The following is a 20,720-nucleotide window of genomic DNA, read 5'->3' as shown; positions in this document are numbered from 1 at the left end:
CCCGAGCCCCCGCGCCGCGCTGATTGGGCACCCCCGGCCCGGCCCGGCCCAGCCCGGCCACCCCCCCCACGCCCAGGCAGCCCGTATTTAATTACCTTGGAGCTGGGGATGAATAAATAATGTGTTCGTGAGGGGCTGAATAACGCCCGTGCGCCCCTTTGCTGCCCCTCGCTCTGCCCCGTGAGCGCGGAGGGTCGGGGCAGCCCCGCGCAGCGCCCAGCGGCGGCGCTTTAATTAGCCTAATCCTCGTTTGCACACCCCCGCTCAAAAAGCAATTATTTAAAAAAATTAGAAAACAATTAGGCTCCCTAAGCAAAGATAATCTATTGTCAGCAGGGAGGTGAGGACAATGCGGTGAGATAAGGGCAGGGCGCGGGGGGCTGGGGGTGTCTTTATGGCTCTATTTATCTTTGATTAGATAAGTCGAAGCCCGTATTTTAAGCACACTCCAGAACGCTTTGGATTCAGGAATGGGTTCGTTCCGCGGGTGCTAAGAGCCATCGCGGGGCTCTTTAAAACCTGTTTGTCCTCACTAAGACAGTGGGATTTATTTGACCTACCAAGTCGGATTTATTTGAGTTCACTGCTGCGAGGGAAGGGGAGCCCGCTCCGGCCGCGGGGCTCGGCGCTCCCTGCCCGTGCCACGACGTGGGAAAGGCCGATATTTTCCTAAATCCGGATTGTTGTTTTTCCCACGTACTTCTCGTCTCGGGGCTGTTTAAATTAAGCCACTGCCACCCAGTCTGTACAGCGACTGTACTATGTCCGCTGGAGTCAGGGCGCTTCCATATCCCATGACCATGTGTCTGGTAATTTTCCCTTGCCATTTTATTTTAGTACTTATGATGTTGCAGATGAAGTCTTAAAGAGCTGCAATGTCCTCCCAGAAGGAATGTCTACTTGGAACAGATCCTTATTGACAAGGCAGCTGTGTGGGGACCGGAACGGAGCCTTAAACCCGGCTCTAAAATCAACTAATACCCTAAAGTCTGGAGCAAGTGCGCAGAATTATAAGGCATAGGCTCGCCCGCGGCCGCGTCCTGGAGGAGCAGCGCCCTGCCCAGCCTAGGGGTGGGTTCCCCCATCCCTCATTTCTATTGTTGTTCATTTTAAATTTTATTTTCTTCTTTCTAAGGAGGCGCTCAGCTCGGGAAGAGCACGGACCTGAGGGTTTGTAACTTCTGGATGAGAAGGAGAGAAACGCAACGCGGGACTGGGGAAGCCCCTGGGCATTGTAACGAGAGCGGGCTCCTCTTGCCCTCACAGTTCTCCTTTTTTTTGTTGTTGTTCTCTTCTTCTTCTTTTTTTTTTTCCTCCTTTAAAGGGCCGACCAAAACAAACACCGCTCTTGCTGGGAATAAGCAAATTATCCCGATGCGGCCGGCGGAAGAGCTGACAGACACGGGCGAGGGCTGAGCGGAGGCTTCCTCGCGATTCTTGAGCGGGACTTTATTCTCCCCTCTCACCAAAATTCACAAAAGGAGGGGACAGACCCGCCCGGGTCTACCTGGGAGCTCTGCAGGCAAGGACCGCTGAGCATCAATGTTCCTAAAGGCTCCGGGGTTGGTTTTCCTAAAAATTAGGAACCTTTCATTTCGAACCAAGAGGCAAATGTATTTCCAGAACACCCCAATCCCATTTAACCCTTGAAAAGAATCACAAAAGCAACAACAAAAAAAAAGAGAGTTTCTAGCCGCTCAAAAAATAAAACCAAACCATAAACAAGGATGATGCAAATAAACAAAAAGCCACGGAAGAAGACAACGGCGCAGAGCTGCCGCCGGCCCCTCTCGGGGCTTTCTTTGCCGGCGGAGCAGGAGCAGCCGGGCAGCATCACCCGGAGCATCTCCTGGCAGCACCTCCCGGAGCATCTCCCGGAGCTCCCGGGCTGCCCCCGCCGCCGGGGCCTGGCTCCTCCGCGCCCGCGGAGAGGAGGCGGCCGAGCGAGGGGGCCTCCGCTGCTCGCCCCCATTGCCCGGGCACCCATCGGCTCTGTTTGTGCGGGAAATTCAGTTATTCCCTTATTTATTCGATGTATTTGTACAGCGCAGGGCGGGGATGAAGATGGAGCCCACGCAACGCGCTGCGGGTTTTTCCTCGATTTCGCCAGAAAATCAAAAGAAAGCAGGAAAAAAAAGTAAACAAAATATATCCCCCATTTCCTTCCGAGATTAGAAATAAAGCTCTTCCCCAATCAAAAGTAAAATTTAATATTTTTTTTCTAGAAGTGAGAGGGTCTAGAGGAAACAAATAACGCAACAAAATAAAACCAGCAGCGGGTTTTTGGGAGCCGCTTCTCGTCGGGATGAGAAGCGGGGCTGGAGGCTGGGAACCGGCGGGGCAGAAACACAACGCTGCCACTCGCCGAACATTTCGAAGGCGAAATCCAAAACCGACCCATTAAGTCAATGAGGTTTATGTTGTAGAGGCTCCTTTCCCATCCACTTGCTGTTCTGAAAAATAGATCGCATTTCGTTATCTCGAGCGAGGATCTGCAACGTGATACCGGATCCGCGCCGCCTTCCCCGCCGAATGCGGGGCGCAGGGAGACAGCCAGCTTCCCGGCTTATTCCCCAACAATAAAGGATTTGTATTTTCTTTCTCCCCCTCTCTCCCCCCCCCAGTCCTTTATTATTCTATTTTTTAACGAGGAAGAACAAACCCCTCTCTCCACATGCACCGCTCTTCTCCTGCAGCAGCCTCTGGCCCGGCTCGCCTGCAAACCGGTGCGACCTTTAATTACTTGTTAGTAAATTGCCCTCCCGACACCTGTAAAAACAAAGCCGCTGTCCCGGGGCGGGGGCCGCGTCCCTGCCCGGGCCCCGCGCCCCGGGGGTGCCCGGCGAGGGTCCCCCCGCACCCAGCGGGGTCAGGCCGGGATGCTGGCAGGAGGAGGATGAGGATGAGGATAAGGCCTTCCCGGTGTGGCCGATCCCCAGGGCACAAAGGGCTCTTTCTTCGCGCACTTACCGGGGCATTTTTTCAAAGGATTAGAGGTGATCACGCGTTGTTTTCTTCTCTCCCAGGGCCGATACGTCTTTCTGTCCCTGTCCCCCCACCTCCACCCTTATTTCCTCCTGCTTTTGCCACGGGACCCCCTAGATCCCGTTCCCCCCTTCCTTTTTCGCTAATGTACCTCCTGGATGCTGATTCTTTTAAGCTACGAAGAATTTCCTTTTGGGAGGTGAAACCCTCCAGCTCCTCCTGTTCAGAGGAAAGTGCTAGTGATGGTAATACGGGGTGACACTAAATAAACAGTTAAAGCAGGGCTGGAAAGATGGAGTTAATTATCCAGTGAGCTACATTTAAACCGAGACCAGGAGGGGCTGATTTGTTTTGGCGCAGGGAACTGAGAAGGAGACGAGCCACCGAGGTCTCCTTGCTCCTCTTTGGTGGCTCCTTTACTTGTCCTTGCTGTCGCCAGCCCGGGGACCGGCGTCCTTTGGCCCGGGAGGGGGAGCCCGGGCTGGACCCCCGAACCCGGCCCGTGGCCACAGCGCTGGGAGTCTCTGTGCGAGCCGTGCATGGGAGCAGGCGATTTCAGGGGGTCCAGAGGCGATTTTTTCCATGTTTGTTTGCTTTTTTCCCCTCCAGAAGTTAGATAAATTCTCGTCGGTGCGGCTCGCCGGTGCCTGTGCTGTCAGGTAAGTCTGCATCCGAGCAGCAGCCCCGCGATGTGCTTTTGTTTTTTAGATTTTCCCTCCTGCTTCTTCCCTACTTTCCTCCGGTTTTTCCTCCTTTTTTTTTTTTTTCCTCTCTCTCCTTTCCTTTCCTTTCTTTTTTTTTTTTTTTTTTTTTTTCCCTTTGAGAAGTCTGATATTAATAATCCCCGTATGCCCTGCTTTCCGGGTCATTACGGTACTGCTGGTCTCTAATCAATCCTAATGCGATGGCAATTGGAGTCTCTGATGAATGCATCTCAGGTTTCTTGTAATGGCTCTACCACATTTTCCTGGACCTCCTTCTTTAACCTGAGATGCCAGGGGGACGTCTCCGTTCTCAGCTGCTGATTACTTCAAGATGTTTGGGCTGGTGTGGGGAGAGAGGGAGCGAGCGAGGCAGCCTGCCCCTGAATAATCTGGAACTGAATTGGATGAGCCATTTCCTAAATCAAAGGACAACGGCGGGGTTTAACTCCTTTTCTGCACGGGAGCTTGGCCGGCTCCCCTCGCAGCCGGCGCGGGCCGCGCTGCCTCTCCCCGCGCGTCCGCGGCCGTGACACGGCCCGGGGGTACCCGGGGGGCGCAGCTGCAGCCCCCCGCTCCGAGGGGACGACCCATGCCCACCCCCCCATGCCCAGCTGCTCGCCCCAGAGGTGGCGATGTATTTATGCAGGGTGGACCCCACGCCGAGGGGGGAAAGGGGCGCTGGGATCGCCCGCGGGCGCGCAGGGACGCGCGGTACCGGCGCTGAGATTCGCTTTCTCCCGACGCTGTTTTTCTCTCTTTTCCCAGCGTAACAGCGTTTGCCGTAACGCGAGGCAATGTCAGCTGCAACTTCTGCCTCTTTCTTAATTTTTAATTTTTTTTTTTTTTTTAAATAAGATACTGCAGCAGGAATTAGGCTGCGGCCAAGGGCCGTAACGCGAGGCAATGTCAGCTGCAACTTCTGCCTCTTTCTTAATTTTTAATTTTTAATTTTTTTAATAAGATACCGCAGCAGGAATTAGGCTGCGGCCAAGCCAGGCGCGGGGCTGCCGCGGGTTCGAGCGCTGCTTCTCTGCAGGATGTTCCCTCGGGATGCGGCTCCTCCGTGGGTGAAAAACACGCCCCAGCTGCCCCTGTGCAGCCCTCCTCGGCCGGCAGCTGGGTATGGCCCAGCGCCCCCCAACACGCGTGGGCAGCCTCGCCTGAGCCCCTGTGAGAGCAGGGTGCTCTGAGGGCGAGGGGCAGAATAACATTTGGAACGAAAAATTGAATCTCGCAGCGCCGGGCGCGATGTAGAAATGAATCCCCGGCAGAAGAGCAGCGAGGGGTAGAGGCAGCCCCTTCCCCGCGGGGTCTGGCCCTGCGTGGGGAGGCAGCAGCACGGGTGGGGTGTTTGTCCTGAGGGCGTCCCCGCTGCACCTCGGCCGTGCCACATCTGCCAGGAATGAGTCACTCCAGAAGCGAAAAAAACCACGGGCGCCTTCTGCGCGCCGTGCGCCCGGGGAGGCGGCTCCAGCCCGGCCGGTGCCCCCGAGGCGCCGGGGCTGGGCTGGGGCTGCGGGGCACCGGAGCCCACCCGTGTGTCCCCCGCGCTGTCACCCCACCCGCGTGTGCGCGCGCTGTGACCCACCCGCGTGTCACCCACGCTGTCACCCCACCCGCGTGTGCGACATCCCCGCTCCCGCAGAGCTCCGGAGGGCTCACCCCGCTGCCCCGGGCGCTCGCCCCGAGCCGTGTGAGCGCTCCCGCAGCCCCGGGGGCACGGATCCTCCCGGGAGCCGCACCCCGCCCGCGTCTGTGAGTCCCACCCGCACTCACACGTCTGGGGCAGGGAGTTCGGGGGTGGCTCCCGTTTGTCCCTGTCTTAGGTGATGGCTAGGATGGGGGCGCTGGACACTAGGAAAACTGCAAGAAACCCCTTATTTAAAAAAGGATGCCGAACAAAAAGGCAGCAGGGTTGATGGGGGGTTTTTTGGTGTTTTTTTTTTTTTTTTTTTTTTTTTTTGGTGCAATATATTATTATAATGATTTCTGTGCAAAATGCTCAGAAAAAAAAAAAATCATCTAAATTACATTTTGGGTCCTCCCCGGATCGAGGCAGGCACTTGGAGGCTCTCCTCCTTCTGTGCCATCCCCCAGCACAAATCCTCCTCCCCACGTGGCCACCGCACGATCCGCACTGGGAGCAGGAGGCTGTGAGGCTGGCAGCTGGGCTGGGGACAGGATTTACATCCCAGGCTCTGTTTGCCCCCGTGCTTTGCATTCGGGTACTGAACAAATATTCCATTGCTGTGGGACTGTGCCAGCTTCAGCCAAGGGAGGAAGGCAGCACCACCCTTTTGGATTTACATCCCAGGCTCTGTTTGCCCCCGTGCTTTGCATTCGGGTACTGAACAAATATTCCATTGCTGTGGGACTGTGCCAGCTTCAGCTGGGCCAAGGGAGGAAGGCAGCATCACCCTTTCGGAGGGGTGTGTGTGTGCCTGTGGCGGGTCAGTGGGCACCCACGCGTGGCAGCAGGGGGCTGTGGGGATCCAGGGCTGGGGGGCCCATCCTGCACCCACCGCCCTGGTGGCTTTCCAGGCTGGCTGCAAGGAGGGGACCTTTCACCTCTCATTAGTGATGCCATCAGTGGCTTGGCAGAGCAGAGCTGAGGTCATGTTACATATGGCACACAGTCTGCTCAGCGCCGGCAACGCCAGCTTTGAAATTTTAGAGAGGGGAAAGGTCACCTTGCGTGAGCCGAGGGCCGGGGGTCCTCCGCTCTGGCTGCGCCCTGGGTGGGTCTCCATATGCCTCTGTCGTCGCCAGCCTTGCTCTGTCTGGCCCTGAGAGATGCTCAGCCCGTCTTCTCTTCCACCTCCTGAATTTGCAGGGAATACTTTCACGCTGCCTTCCCTTTTCCCTCACAGAAAGCCTCTCCCAGCGCTGTTTTTTTTTTTTTAACTCGTTTCTCTTCCCAGCACAAAGCTGTCTCTAACATCTGATTTTTTTTTTTTTCAAACAGCACATAATGCAGCAGAAAATGAGTTGTCTCTGTTTATCAGCAGATCTCTCCAGACGGATAGGTTTACTCTTCTCAGACCTGGGTGTATAATTTCATAGACCTTCAAAAGTGTCGTGCTTCCATGGTGATTAAAACTCGCTCCTGAATCTTGCTGGGGCATTTCAGGTTTCATGCCACTGGATCTTAGAAAAGCACATCTGTACAGACGTATATCTTTCATCTGAAGGGCCAAAAAAAAAAAAAAAAAGGCAAACCCAATATATTTTGTATTTGGATAAATATGACACATTGCAATAAATTAATTCCTGGTGTAATTCACTACACTGAATTTTAGCAGGATGCTGTTGGAGCTTCACCTGGAATGATTCTGGAGGTGTTGACTGCAGGGAAGCAGTTACCAGTTTCCCACGTATCACAGCTGACAGGTAAGTTCATGCCCCTTCTCAACCCCACTCTACAATCTTATTTTGCACTTTGTTTTTTTAAATACGTGGGGCCTGATCCTTAAGCTCTTCAAGTAACTTGGCCAAGAGTCTCTGGCATGCAGCTGTTGCAGGGAGATCTTCAAAAGGACATTTGCTTCTTCACAGGTCATAACTAAAAAGGCTTTAAATGAAATAGATGCTTATCTTAGAATTGGGGAGAAGTTGGAGCTGAACCAATGTGTAGTGGATTTGGGATACACCTTTCTCTCTGCTCCAGTGAGGTATTTAAAGAGCCAAATTAAAGGGAGCTTGATGTTATTTCCTACAGATAGGGCTACTTGCATGGATTTTAATTTTTAAGTAGGAATATTCTGCCTTTCAAAGAGGGAATTTGGGAGCACATGTATGAAAAGGCTTATTTTCAGAAATTGAGATGCTGCAATCTATTTATGTTTTTTTTTTGTTTGTTTGTTTGTTTTTGTCATAAACAATGTTTTCCTAGCACGGGGCCAAACTGTGCCCTTGGTTTTTGAATGAAAATCTGCTGATTTAAATGGAGTTCATTGCAAGTGGGAACAGGACTTAGCCATCATTTTCCTCTGCTGTCTAATCACTGTAGTCTGAAGAAAAGCAACATATGTATAATGGTAGCTGAGATGCAGGAGGGGTGGAAGCTTTCTACCAATGAGAACCACATTAAATAATTAATTCCCAATTGCCTTTCTACATTAGTGCTTTCAGCTATAAAAGCTGGTCAGCTTTGTAAGGCCCCAGGCAATGAAACATTTGGTGCATTGTCAGTCCAAAAGTGGAGGTAATAGATATCCAGGGTGGCTGGAAAAGTGCTACCCTCCATCCTGCCTTTTACATATTCCAGCTGCACAGCCTCATTCCTCATCCCTTCCTCTGCCTTACTGAAGTTTGACAGGACAGCATCTCTTCTGAGGTGGCTGCTGGAGAAGCCAAAAGTGCATTTATTCCATCAAAAAAAGAGAGGAACTTAACGTCTGAGTCTAAAAATGGAGGGTTCAAAGCTGCTCTGTGTTATCAGCAGACAAATCTGACGGGTTAATAAGGAAAAGACTGAATTTCCCCCTCCTTCCCCATTTGCCCCCCCTTGCCCCATCTGCTGTCCCCCAAGCCCAGCCTGTCACCTCAGGTCACGATGGGATCTTTTGGGCTCGTACGTCACCCGCAAGAAAGGTCTTGCCATGAGAAATGACTTCACAAAGCCTTTTGATGTGCAAGGCATCAGAGGCTGCTCCCCTCGCCTTCTGAGACAAAGATACCTGTGCGTGTGTGTGTGAAGCTGAAGAAGAAAAGGAAGTGCTGGAATAAATTGCCTGGGGAGGTGGGAGATTCTCTGTTTAAAAACAGGTCTAGACAAACATCTGTCAGAAAATACCGACGTCTATTTGATCTTGTCTTGGAGCTGGGGGAAAAACTGAATGGTGCTGTCAACTCCTTTTCAGCCCTGAGAGAACACAGTTATACACATATATTTATATCTGCTCAGGTGTGTGTATATATATATATGCATATCCACACTTTCAGGAACAAGCTCTTGGCCTCTGTGATAATTTGTGCCCGTGAATCTTGTAGGTTAATTACACCCAGCTTTGCTCTCTCTTGGCTTCATCAAATTTGAGTTTCAGTTCTATTTTAATGTCCTTTGTGCCTCGAGTGGATCAGATCACAGAGTCTGATCTAGTGACTGCATTTTTCTCCCCTCCCCTTTTTCTCATGTTCAAGTGAAGTTCCTTCAGTTCTGGGAGATTTCCAGCAATTCCACTTAGATCCCAAAGCACAGCTGTGAATGCACGTGGAGCTGCACTTTTTGAGGTAAGGCTGTGGTAGTAGAAACTTATCTTTACCATCAGTGGTAGTAGATGGGTGCTTGGTGAAGTTGCTAGGCTGAGCATGAGGACAGCATGAAATATTTGGGGGTTTTAGCATGAAATATTTGGGAGTTTTTATGACTATTTTTGTACACAATCACTTTCCAAAGCATTCCTCAGCTTTAAAGACAACGTGGTCGTGGCTGCTGCTGGCACTCCTTAATTTCCTTCCAAACGTGCAGACATCAACAGGATCACTGAGCTGCAGGATGCAGCTTTGAGGAGTGTGTTGGCAGCTCATTTGTGTTTGTGCACGGAGGACTGGGAGACACCAAGGGCCAGGACTTGTCATCCTCTACACAGCTTCCAGTATTAATTGTAAATACTTAATTAAGATACATTTCAAAGGGAGTTTTAACACTGAGATGCTTCCCTACAGATGGGATCCTGTGTAACTCAGCACTGGAGATAGAGGAGAGTGATTGAAAACTTGCATTCCAGGGAGGTGAAAAGGGTTTTGCAGGGCTGAAGTGGAGGAAAATGTACAGCAATTTTTCTGTTGCTGCCCCTAGAGCACAATTACACCAGACAATGCCAGTATTCCCTTGACATCCTGGTGTGTGGAAGCAGGAGATGCTGCAGTAAGCTGCAGAAATCAAACAGCCCAATTGTGTAGCAGAAATTGAGCTCTGAATTTCTGAAGGCAAAAGCTGGGATGATGCAGGCTACAAAGGCTGATCTAGGATTTTAGGCTCCATGAGGTTTCAGAGGTGACTTCTCCTGCTTATCCAACTTATCCTTCCAAATGATCCCCCATAGCAGAGCCCTCTGTAACCACATTTGTGATCTGCTGTCCTGGCTGAAGTCACCTGCTCCTGCAGCGTGCACTGGTGCAGCAGGCTGAACTCTGCAATGACCATGGAGGAGACACATCACTCCTTCTGCCAAGACCACAGAGAGGCAGAAATCTTTGTCCTGGGGACAGGCAGGGGCAGAAAGCCCTGATGGTGCCTGAGAACGAGCAACCAGAGCCCAGGAGTGTGTCCTTGGGCAGGGTTTGAAGAGCAGCTGAGAGCCAAGCTCACATTTTGGAGGTACCCTCCCAGCAGAGCTGAGCTCTCCTGCTTGTTCATTCCAGGAGTGGGAGCAGCAGGCAGGAGAAGGGGAGTTATAAACTCCTTGGGTGCAGAAACCAGAGGGGCTCTTGCAGGGTGTGCCGTGTCCCAGCTGATGATGGGTGTGGTGCAGGTTTGGACATCAGGACAAGGAACTCTGTGCAGGCCAACCTCTGGCAGAGCTTGGCCAGGCTGTGCAGAAAAGGCAGGGTGAGAGAGGGGTGGTGGCTGTCCCCTAGAGCCACATCCAAGAGGAACGAGCTGCTCCAGGGGGGAAAATGAGCACAGGCTGGCTGTGAGCACACAAGATCTTGATGTTGGGACAAAGTCTCCAGCACACGGTGCTCTGCAGCAAGGGTGATAGAAATCACACTCATTTTACAGAGGAGCCCTGTGGAAGTACAAAGGGCTGAGATGAGCCGTTCCCCATCTCTTATCTCACCCTTTTTTATTTTGAACACCACTTTTCCAAAGGTCCGCCTGCAGAGGGGGGGGCAGGCAGGACACCAGAGGCAAAATTCCTGTTTGCCCTTCCCGAGTGGCACATTTGCATGCACCAGAGGCATCGGTGGCAGATGTGTTTTGGGGGCAAGGCAGAGGAGGAAGGGGGGGATCTTCCCCCTCGTTGTGTTTTGTACATTCCTTTTGCTGGTGAACCATTTCCACCGTGGCTGGGGAGGTTTTTCTGATGCCTCTTGGGTTTGTTCTGCAGCCAGCACTCCTGATTCTGTCTGGCCACATATTGTATTTGGCTGGTTGTCTCTCTCACTCTGAAATTTCCTAATTTTTTCTGTTTAATTTTTTTTTCTTTGTGGCATTTTAATATCTCACAACTGGCACCTTTACCAAGAGATTAAAGGTCTGTAAACAAAAAGCTGTTTTACAGGCAAGCTTTAACACAGGCAACAGGTAAGAACCCTTTGTAAAAGAGAATTTGGGGAAAATGTCTTGAGTGTGGGTAACTCTTTTAAAATATTTCTTCCACAAAACTAGGTATTACAAACAATTCCTGAGCTAACACTCAAGTAAACCACAAGAATTATTCAGGTAATTAAAACTTTAAAACCATTTTAGGGGAAACTGGGAGAGAGTGAAGCATTGTTGACCTTGAAAATTTTCTACAGTGATGAGAGAAAATCCAAATACTTTTGGGTGGGTGGTAGAGGCAGTTCAGCTGCCTCTACCTTCAGCTTCAGGGAAGTAAAGAGGAAAGCCACAAATCCTTTATGCTAATAATTTGTTTCACACTCTGGTAGAAAAGCCATTGGAAATGTATCCAAGGCTGTGCTGGAACTGTCTTGGCACTGTAGGTCTGGCCTTTTTACTGAGGTTAGTGAAAGCACTTCAGAGCATGGCCCTGGGAATTGGGGAGAGCTGGATGGTGGGGATCATGCAGCCAACAGACTCATGCAAGGAGCAGGGTCCCTTGGCAGGGAGTGGGTTTGTCCTACTGTGAACTCGTGCAAAAGCAGTTTTAGCTCAAATCCTTTCCTTTTGACGATCTAGAGTAGATCTTTTACCCTTCATCACCTGAGAGTTTCCATGTTCTGTTCCCCATGAACACCTCCCATCTGGTACATTCTGGGGAGCTCCTTTCCTGGCAGGGTGTCATCCTGTCCTGCACCCACCCTCTCCTGCCTGGCACAAGGTGTGGAATGCATTGGCAGGTGCTGGAAGAGTGCAAGGACACAAGTCAGGAGTGACAGAGCCCTTCCCAAGGGCTGGCTCTGGCAAATTCCAGCCTGGCCCAAGGGCAAGGACTCCTCAGCTCAAGGGAACAGCGTGGCCCTGGCTCTGCATGGAGCTGGCACGCTGTGGGGCAGGCTGAGGCTGTGCAAGGTGCTCGGTTACAAGGACTCCAGGACGGTGCTGAAACGAAGCACAAGGGACAGAGTGTGGAGGTGGGTTAGCTAATTAATGCACAGCTTGATTAGGAAGCTGGAGCCAGGCATGCAAGCCCTGCTCTCCTCCTCTCCTGGTTCTGACTCCTCTCACTGTGACATAGGGAGCCACTGGAGTCCACTAGAGGAAAAGTAAATATTGTTGTTTCAAGCAGAGAACGGTTTATTCTACAGCAGAGCAGAGGGTGTGTTCTCTTGGAGAGCCCACACTGGGCTCAGGGGAGCTCACCCAGCTGCCAGTGGGGCTGCTCCCTGTGCCAGGCACAAGCCCAGGTGCCAGGTGTGCCACCCTAAACCCACTGGTGACAAGGGGATGTGTGTGGGGCTGCTGTGAGCACATCCAGTGGCTCCAGAGATGGTCCATCAGCTCCTCCTTGCAAGCAGGTCCTTTGCTGGTGTTTGGGCCAGTTTTGGGCCTGGTGCCCAGGGCAGGATGGAGTCACTGGGGTGCCAGTGGAGCTGTGAGGGGCAGGATGCAGCTGGAGCAGGCACAGAAGGCAGAGATGCTGGGGGAGAGGAGGGCACAAGCTCTGCCCTTCCCCACTGGAGCTGTGTGATCCCCTGTATAATCCCTTTAGCTTCGATGGCACCGTGGTGATTTACAGCACTAATGCTTTGATCCAGAACACGATGGACCATGGGACACAAATTAAAAGATGAGAGATGACTGCAAAGCACAAGTTGCCATTTGTGGCCAGCTATTTTGTGAAGACGTGACAGCAGCCAGGTGTGAAGATCTTGCAGGAGATGAGGGGAAACCAAACCAGTGCAAGCAGATTTGTTAGAATGTGAATGGGAGCACGGCAGTGTAAGTGCTATTAATAGGATTTACACAGATTAGTAAACTAATCTGTGCATTTCAGATTGGATTTCATATTATGGAAAAGAAAATTAAGCCACATACCACACAGACTTTCCAGGCAGTGATTTGTGAGTGTGATCTGTTTGCTGGTAGAAGTGGCTCTCAGAAAGGTTGGGACAGCTCTGTAGGGTGGGTCAGGGACCCCCACTGGGAGCCCAGGAGGGGGACAGTGCTGCAGCATGCAGAGCTGTGCTGGTGGGTTTGGGAGACAGACAATGAAAGGAGCAGTCTGGTTAAGGAATGGCTCTTAAAATGCATTGCCAGGGGGTAAAGCAGTGTCCAGCCTTGGCTGCATCACCGCTGGTGGAGAGGTGTCCTCCTGACCCACCTGAAATGAGGAGCTGTGGCTGCCCCATCTCTGGAAGTGCTCAAGGCCAGGCTGGATGGGGCTTGGAGCAACCTGCTCTGCTGAAAAGTGTCCCCACCTTTGGGATGGGATGAGTTTTGGCCTTCCAACCCAAACTATTCTACATTTCTGTGAAAAATAACTTCCCCTTCTCTGCACATGGGTTGAAGAGGAGCAGAACTGGTCAAATGCCACTGCAGTGGGGAGGCAAAGGGCTCCCCAAAGGGAAGGGCAGGGTTCCATTGCTGTGCCCTGCTCCTGGTACCAGTGTGCAGCAGGTGGGCAGGGACAGGGAGCTGGGAGGCATTGACACAGCTTAGGGAGAGATTGAGCACCCAGGACAATTCTGAGCAGTCATCTGCGTAAGCTGAACATTTAATATATTATGTATATATAATTTAAAATAACATATCCAGATTATATAATATAGATACACTATATCTTACATATGAAAACATAATATATATGTAAATATATATTGTACATTTAAATACATATTTTATATAAATAAATATGTTTGTGTGCCCTCAGTATCCTGGCTATTCCAGATGGGTGAACCCCAGCCTGGCTGTGCCTCTTGCCATGGAGGAGGGAATTGCTGTTACTGTTGTTGTTCTGATGGGGATGTATAAATCCAGATATTTAGGAACGGGAGTTTTGGTTCTAAGTGGTCACCATCAGCTAATCTTGGGATAGTTACAGTTCAAGTTGCCTCTGAGTAGGGCTTGAAAAATAAAGTATAACTCATCTTTCTCTTGGTGCTTCCTGTTATTTTGCAAAAATACAAGTATTTGGAACATTTAAACACTCATTATAGTCAGGACTGAAGGAAGACCACCATTAGCCATTCAAATTTCTGTTTTAGGCCAAAGCTTTAAGAGGCAGAATGAGCTGAGCAGCCCAGTGATTTTTCTTCTTGCAACACCTGGTTAGGTGGCAACAAATAAAAATCCCCAAATTGATTTGGTCTGTCTGGGCTAACAAACATTTTGGATTTTTCCTGGGCCAGGGCTGAGGGTGGCAGCTAATAAAAGTCACTTCAAGAAGGTTTCTCTCCCTTTTCTGCCTCCTTTCCCACAGCCCTTGAGGGTTCCTCTGGTCCTTGCTGTGGGTGATAACTGAGCTGAAAACCATTTGTCACAACTGGGGGCCATTTGCTTTGTGCTAATTATGGATGCACCAAAATGCAGTTTGTATGCAGACATGTACTGAGGTGTGGTGTGGAGCTGGGGTCTCCAGCAACCTGCCAGGGAATGGTCTGTGCTGCCAGCCTTGGGAGCTGCCAGGAGCAGGAGGCTCTGGAAACCCTGCCTGTGTTACACAGGGATGTAGAATGAATTTGATGGAATTCCTTAAAAACAGAACTGATTTTACAGTGATGATTTTAGGAAATGCATTTCTATGCTGTTTTTGGGGGGGTTGTTTTTAGGTCAATGAAATGTGTCTCTAGGTTCAGTTATACTGAGTTTTATTTTATTTTAAATCAGCTATTAGCTTTACTGATTATACTGCAATAGTCTAGGAAATTATTCAAAAGCCTGATTTTAAGTTTATGGACATTTGAGCCCAGAGGCAGCTTTGAAAATATTCTCTTGAATTTATAGACCATTTATTAGTTTTATTTCTAAAATGACACCTATTTTATACCCTTGTTTATACCCTTGTTTATTTTCCTGAAGTGTCTTATTGCACAAAGTGCTATCAGACCCAAAGGCTTGGAGAGCATGAGGCAGCACCAGATTTGAGATAAAATGCAGATAGATAGATAGACAGATGTGATACACCCAAATTTGTATGTATTCTGGCTTGGAGACCTTCAGTATCTCCAAATTTATTTCTGTATTTTAAAACCAGGAACCTAAGAATGAAGTTGAGCAGGAAGTTGTGGCCATAACTCCTTTGCCTACTTCCCCTCTCTCACCATCTACTAAATATTGCAAAGCCCATAAATTGTGAAAGTTGACAAATCAGATTGTTGCTTAAGTATAAGACTGAGACTTGGGGCCAGGAGATTTCAATCCTGCATTACCTGGGATATATCACTACTGACAGACTTGTGGGGATTCAATTTCTACCAGCTATAAAGTGGGATTCTCAAATTCTGTCGTGCCAGCCTCGTTGCCTTTGATGACCTGATACTCTGCTTGGAAAGGGAAGAGCCATCAGATGTGACACAGCTTGGCATCCACCAGCCTTTGGTGCTGTTCCATGCCCCAATGAACTGGGGAAATGTGATCTGGGCAAAGTCTCTGCAGGGTGGGTGGGAAGTTGTTCTGAATCAGTGATTGTCTTGTGCTTCCAGGTCAAAATACCATCATCTCTTGATCAAAGTGATCTCTTGGCCAAGTGTTTCTGCTCAGCACAGCTTCAGGCTGTGTTTGCAGGGACATCCTGGATGTTGGAAGAGGGTCTGCTTATCAAATGCAGATGAACTGATGATTCTGGATGAGTTTCACAGGATGGAGACCTGGATACTGAAACATGGGATCTTGTGGTGTGCTGGGATCTTCCTGTGTGTGCTGGAAGTAAGCTTGCAGGACAGGAGGCACTTCTTTCACTGGATGTGGCTCTGGTAAAGCCTAAGCAGGAGTGTTCCCTGGTTTTGGGCTTCAAAACCAGGTATGGCTCTTCTTCTGCTTTCCAGTGTTATCAGTATGTTCAGCTGCTTATTTCACATTCATTTATTATGGTTTCTGAAAAGACCCTAATAACTGAGAATAGTTAAGAGATGAACAGAAATAGGCTCTACACTTTAATCTGAGGGTCTGGTCCTCCAGGGCACCACCAAATGACTGTTCCTTGTTTGCCATGAGCATCCTTCACCTGAAACAAGACTTGCTTTTGTAACCCAAACTGATGCAAAACTTAAGTGAAAAAGATTCAGATCTAGGTGAGGAAATCTGGAAGGAACAGGAGCACTTCTCACCACGTCCAGGTGAGCAATGCTTGCTGCCATTACCGGGTAACAAACACAAACCTGAGCAACTGCTCAAGGGGTTTCATTTGCTGGGGCTGACTTTTCCAAAGGAATGGGATGAAGCTCTCCTGGCTTGAGGCTCAGGTTCACTCTGCCTTTGGTTTGCACAAGAAAACACCCCACAATAGCCACAAGAAACTGAGGCCAGAAGGGATTTACTGAGACCTGCTGAGCATAGCAGGAGGTGCCAAATGTCCTCCTGACACCTCTGTACTGGGGCAGTGAGCTGTCCTGGAGCCATGGAGGGCTGGCTGGTGCCCTGTGGCCTCTGTCCTGGGCCCAGGCATCCTGCAGCACTGCTGGTCAGTGCAAGGCAGCTGTGCTGGAATGTGCAGCATGCCCTGTGCTCCTGGGAGCACTTCCAGGCCCTCCCTGATAAAGGCAGACCTAGAAATAGGCTGCTATCAACAGCCTGCTGCCAGGTGCTGCTGTTTTTGGAAGTCCTGGGTCCCACCTCATATCAAGAGGTCTGCAGGGCTGAGGGGAAGATGGCAAATGAGAGCAGCCCCTAAAAACCTCCCTTGGAATTTATCTGATGGAGTTTTTTATCTGGGGAGTTCACAAGCCAAAAAAAAAAAATGGGGAAGATGTCACAGAGGCTCAGCTGAAGCCCCTCAGTGCTCACTGACCTGGAGGCTGGGCCTGCTGTGGTCTTGCACATCCCACCCACCTCGTGGTGATGTGTAAAAAAAAAGTCTTTTCTAGTCTGGAGTTCACTGCTTTCTTGGCAAAGCTAGGGGACACCAAACCCTGAGGGTGCTGCAAGGAGTAAAAACTCCTCAGCGTTTGAAGCTCTGGGGAGAGCAGCACCGCATTAGTAGGGAAAAGGAGCAGAAATGCAGCAGCAGCCCTCAGAAGATGATGTGATTCCCCACACAGGGGTGTGATGTGCCTAAATCCTCCCACGTGCAGGTGGTGTCGCTTCCCTAGAGTTTGCAGCTCTCTTGCTGATATTGAATCTTTCTCTCCTCCAAGAACAGCACTAACAGGGCAGTCAGCCCCTGCTGCTCTTCTGCCACAGGCTCTGGGCAAGGGGACAGCACATTTAACAGCAGCAAGTCAGAAATCTGAACTTGTCTGTGGTGGAGTTTTGGGACTGGGCTCTAATATGTTGCCTGTAAGAAGAAAAAGAGGATGCACTTCTTGCACAACTTCATAGTGGACCTCAAAATAAAGACATTATTTTTTAGTCTTAATCTGGTCAGTGCTCACTTCCACCTGCACGTAATACAACACAACAGATAATGTTTTTTAATGCAGACAACTTGTATATTTGTATGTGCACTGTGAATGTGCTTGGGATGGTGTTGAGTGCTGTCTTTTAGAACTGCCTTTGATCCCCTGGCCTGCCTTGGTTTGATTAAGCAGCAGTAAAAAGCAAAATCCCCAGTATTTCCCTGGGACATGAGTGACATCCAAATTGTCATTTGTTCTCAATGTATTCTTTTGAGAAGCCACTGACTTAGGACATGCAAGAGCATGCACAGCTCAGGCTCTGAACTCTCATCCTCATTCCCCTGAGCATTTCTCCCTCTCAGCTCCTTGGGCTTGGTGGTAGATGAGTCAAACCTTTCTCAGATTGCCTTGATCTGAAAGTGGGTGGCTTTGGAGTCCTCCAGGGCCTGCATGTGCATCACCCTGAGCTAATGATCCAGGCAGGAACAGCTTTTTGGAGGCTCAGGGGTGCTGCTCCAGGACCAGTCTAGTTATCAACTGGTCAGCATGAGGAGGTGGCTGTAAACACAACAAATAAATGAAAAGAGCAAGCTCAGCTTTGGTGCCAGCATCAAGTGCTCCTGCTGCTGCCATGGCAGGTTGCATCCAAGTGGGATTGGGCTCCAGAGGAGGTGGCGGTGGGCAAAGCAACAGGGGGAGTCAGAGACCTGGCTTTGCAACCTGCCTGTGCCACCCCTCACCTCCCTGCCCTCCCCTCTGCCAGCCTGCTTTCATCTCTGTGCCTCAGGAGAGGGGCTGTGCTCACAGCTCAGGAGGTGCTGGGGGTACCCTGAGCACCGAGCTCGCTGCCTGCAGCGTGCGAGCAGCAAGGAAAATGATGCTGTGTAACATTCTGGGAGTCCCTTCGTAAGGCCAGCTCCATCACAAAGCACTCTGGCTGCCACAGCAAAGCTTATTGATCGGCCTCCAGTGTTCCAAATTGGGTCTTTCTGCCCGAGAAGTAGCAGGATGGAGAATTAAAGCACTTACACGGGAGAGCATTGTATATGAGTTATTGAGTAACCATCAACACTGCTCCAGGGCTGCTCCGTTGCTCTGGACTGCATGCAACTTCTGAACATTTTATCTCTTTCCTTCAGCCTTTGCAGGCATGTGCCAGCTTCTGTAGCACATAAACTAGGTGCTATTTTTATTGAATCTGGCTTTAATGCTGTAGATTTTTCACACGTGTGTTGGTTTTTTATTGTTGGTCTCATTCCTGAACTTTCTGGCACCTCTAAGTGTGAAATTGGTTATGTGCACGTTGCTTGGCAGATGAATTCCTATTTCTGGGAATAATTTTCCTTCTAAAATGTATTTTTATATTAAAAATATGATCTGTATCCATATACTGGCCTAAGATTCCAGCCCAGAGATTTCTGCAGCCAGAGATCACCACAATAGGGGATGCAGCCTGGAAGGAGACCTCTGCTTTCCAAGCTGTGAGTATTCATATTAAAATCCTGTTTTCCTGACCCAACCTCTGCCTCTTGGAGCAGCAAAATCCCCTTCTGATCTGGCAACAGGGAAATATCAAGACAAATATAGAGCATAATAAGTGCTGTCTTCCAGCATTGTCTCCCTTCCCAGCTTGTCTCCCTGCTAGATCAAGAGAAACCACCCATCTCCCCGAGCCTTCCTACCATCAGCTCCATCCCAGCTACTGCCCTGGCAGCCCCCCCTCCTCCCTGCAGCATCCCCAGGCCCTGTGGGAAAGGCAGGGGCTCAGGGATGCAGCTGCCCACCCTCCCAAAGGTGCTGTCCCCCCTTTCTCCATCTGTGCACAGGCTGCCAGGGAAGAAGGAACCGTGGCTGTGTGTGGTTTTCTCGCCCAGGGTGACCTGGAGCACATCTGCAAAGCGCTCCAGAGCAGCAGGAATGCGCTCCGTTAGGACATGATTCATCCTGCATACCGCATGGGTGGCTGCTCGGCGAGAATTTGGACATTTGCATACGCTGCCGAGACCTTCCTCTTCTCGCTTGCTCCCAAACCCCTGCGCTTCATCCAGAGCCCCTGTGGGGGCTGCACAGCCACAAATCCCTTCCCGGGGCATGGGATGCAGCCAGCCTGGCAGTGGGGGTCCGGGAGCTCCTTCCCTGCCCGCATGGTGAGGCAGAAACAGAATCACAAAGTTGGAAGAGACCTTTAAGATCATCTTACCTCTGCCCTAACACCTCAGCTAGACTATAGCACCAAGTGCCATGTCCAGTCTTTTTAAACACATCCAGAGATGGTGATTTTACCACCTCCCTGGGAAGAGCATTCCAGTGCTTTATTTTGGTGAAATTTTTTGTCTTAATAGCCAACCTATACCTTCCCTGATGTAGCTGAGACTGTGTCCTCTGGTTCTGTCAGTGCTCCTGGTGGAAGAGACCGACCTCCCCTGTCCACAGCCTCCCCTCAGGAAGGTATAGAGAGCAGTAAGGTCACCTCTGAGCCTCCTCTTCTCCAGGCCAAACAACCCCAGCTCCTTCAAACGTTCCTCACATGGTTTGTGTTCCCAGCCCCTCACCAGCCTTGTTGCCCTCCTCTGAACACAATCAAGCATCTGAACATTCTTCCTCAATTGAGAGAAGCTGCTCCCAGCCAGGTGGAAGGATGGCTTTAAATCCTCAGCTCCTGCTGCAACCGAAGCTGGGACAGAGCTGCTGCCCGGGGATCAGTTTGGGGTTTGGTCTGTGCAGGCAGGAAAATCCCATCCCAGCTCTGCTCAGGCAAAGGGAGCGCCGCGAGCACGACGGAGCCAAGCGCCCGCTTCTGGGAAGGAAACAGGAATTGGGCAACGAGGCAATTGGCTCTGGCTTAGGGCTGCTCCCGGGTAACTGGATTATTTACTTCAGCAGCTGCAGAGTTGGATCAGCCTCGAGAAAAGAGGGAGATGCTCTCTCCCTGGGAGGGGGACTCCCTGTGAGGAGAGAGCGGGACGCGGCTGCGATCCATGGGAAAGGTGGAGGAATGGTGACAAACACCAAGGTAATGTCTTAGTGAGGAAGAAAATAATGAATTTCATGGTTTTTAACCATATCTATTAAAAACAAACAAACAAACAAAAAATTTCCCTGACCTCACTGTGCTTCCTCTGGCCTAAACACAGTTTAAAGGGATGGAAGGGTGTTTTCCTGCTGGCATGTGCAGGCTACTAATTATGTCTAATGTATACAGCTTCAGTGAGGGAAACTATTTCACCTGCACAGATTAGGCTGTTTGGATTTACTGTCATTCATTTTGGCATCAAAGTCGTAACCAGGCAATGCTGGTACTTGGAACACAGATCTGAAGTAATATGGTAATGTGTTTAAATCCTTTAATATCAGAGGAACATAACATTTCAAGCTGTTCTCAAAAGGCTGCCAAAAGCAAGTCTGAGACTATGTGAAACATTTTGA

The 20,720-nt window shown here is 50.2% G+C and overlaps 3 long non-coding RNA genes across 7 annotated transcripts; 2 read left to right on the top strand and 1 right to left on the bottom strand.

Annotated features, from left to right (window-relative positions):
* The first annotated feature begins 66 nt into the window (after positions 1–66).
* Positions 67–2,200, top strand: LOC120513515. The gene is made up of 2 exons (XR_005630284.1): positions 67–809; positions 1,136–2,200. It is a non-coding gene; the product is annotated as an uncharacterized LOC120513515 (long non-coding RNA).
* Positions 1,302–3,088, bottom strand: LOC120513516. The gene is made up of 3 exons (XR_005630285.1): positions 2,971–3,088; positions 2,663–2,769; positions 1,302–2,453 (listed from the first exon to the last, which is right to left on the bottom strand). It is a non-coding gene; the product is annotated as an uncharacterized LOC120513516 (long non-coding RNA).
* Positions 3,089–3,522: 434 nt separating this feature from the next.
* On the top strand, positions 3,523–20,362 carry LOC120513517. Of its 5 annotated transcripts, none has more exons than XR_005630290.1 (5): positions 3,523–3,644; positions 6,989–7,079; positions 8,832–8,921; positions 18,702–18,775; positions 19,637–20,362. It is a non-coding gene; the product is annotated as an uncharacterized LOC120513517 (long non-coding RNA). The 5 variants fall into 5 exon arrangements; XR_005630287.1 differs by having other exon boundaries at positions 19,121–20,362; XR_005630289.1 differs by having other exon boundaries at positions 18,695–18,775.
* The last annotated feature ends 358 nt before the right edge of the window (positions 20,363–20,720 follow it).

The sequence above is a fragment of the Passer montanus genome, unplaced genomic scaffold (genome assembly GCF_014805655.1).
Source record: "Passer montanus isolate IOZ18808 unplaced genomic scaffold, ASM1480565v1 scaffold82, whole genome shotgun sequence".
Taxonomy (NCBI): Eukaryota; Metazoa; Chordata; class Aves; order Passeriformes; family Passeridae; genus Passer; species Passer montanus.
This window is presented reverse-complemented; position numbering and strand designations above follow the sequence as displayed.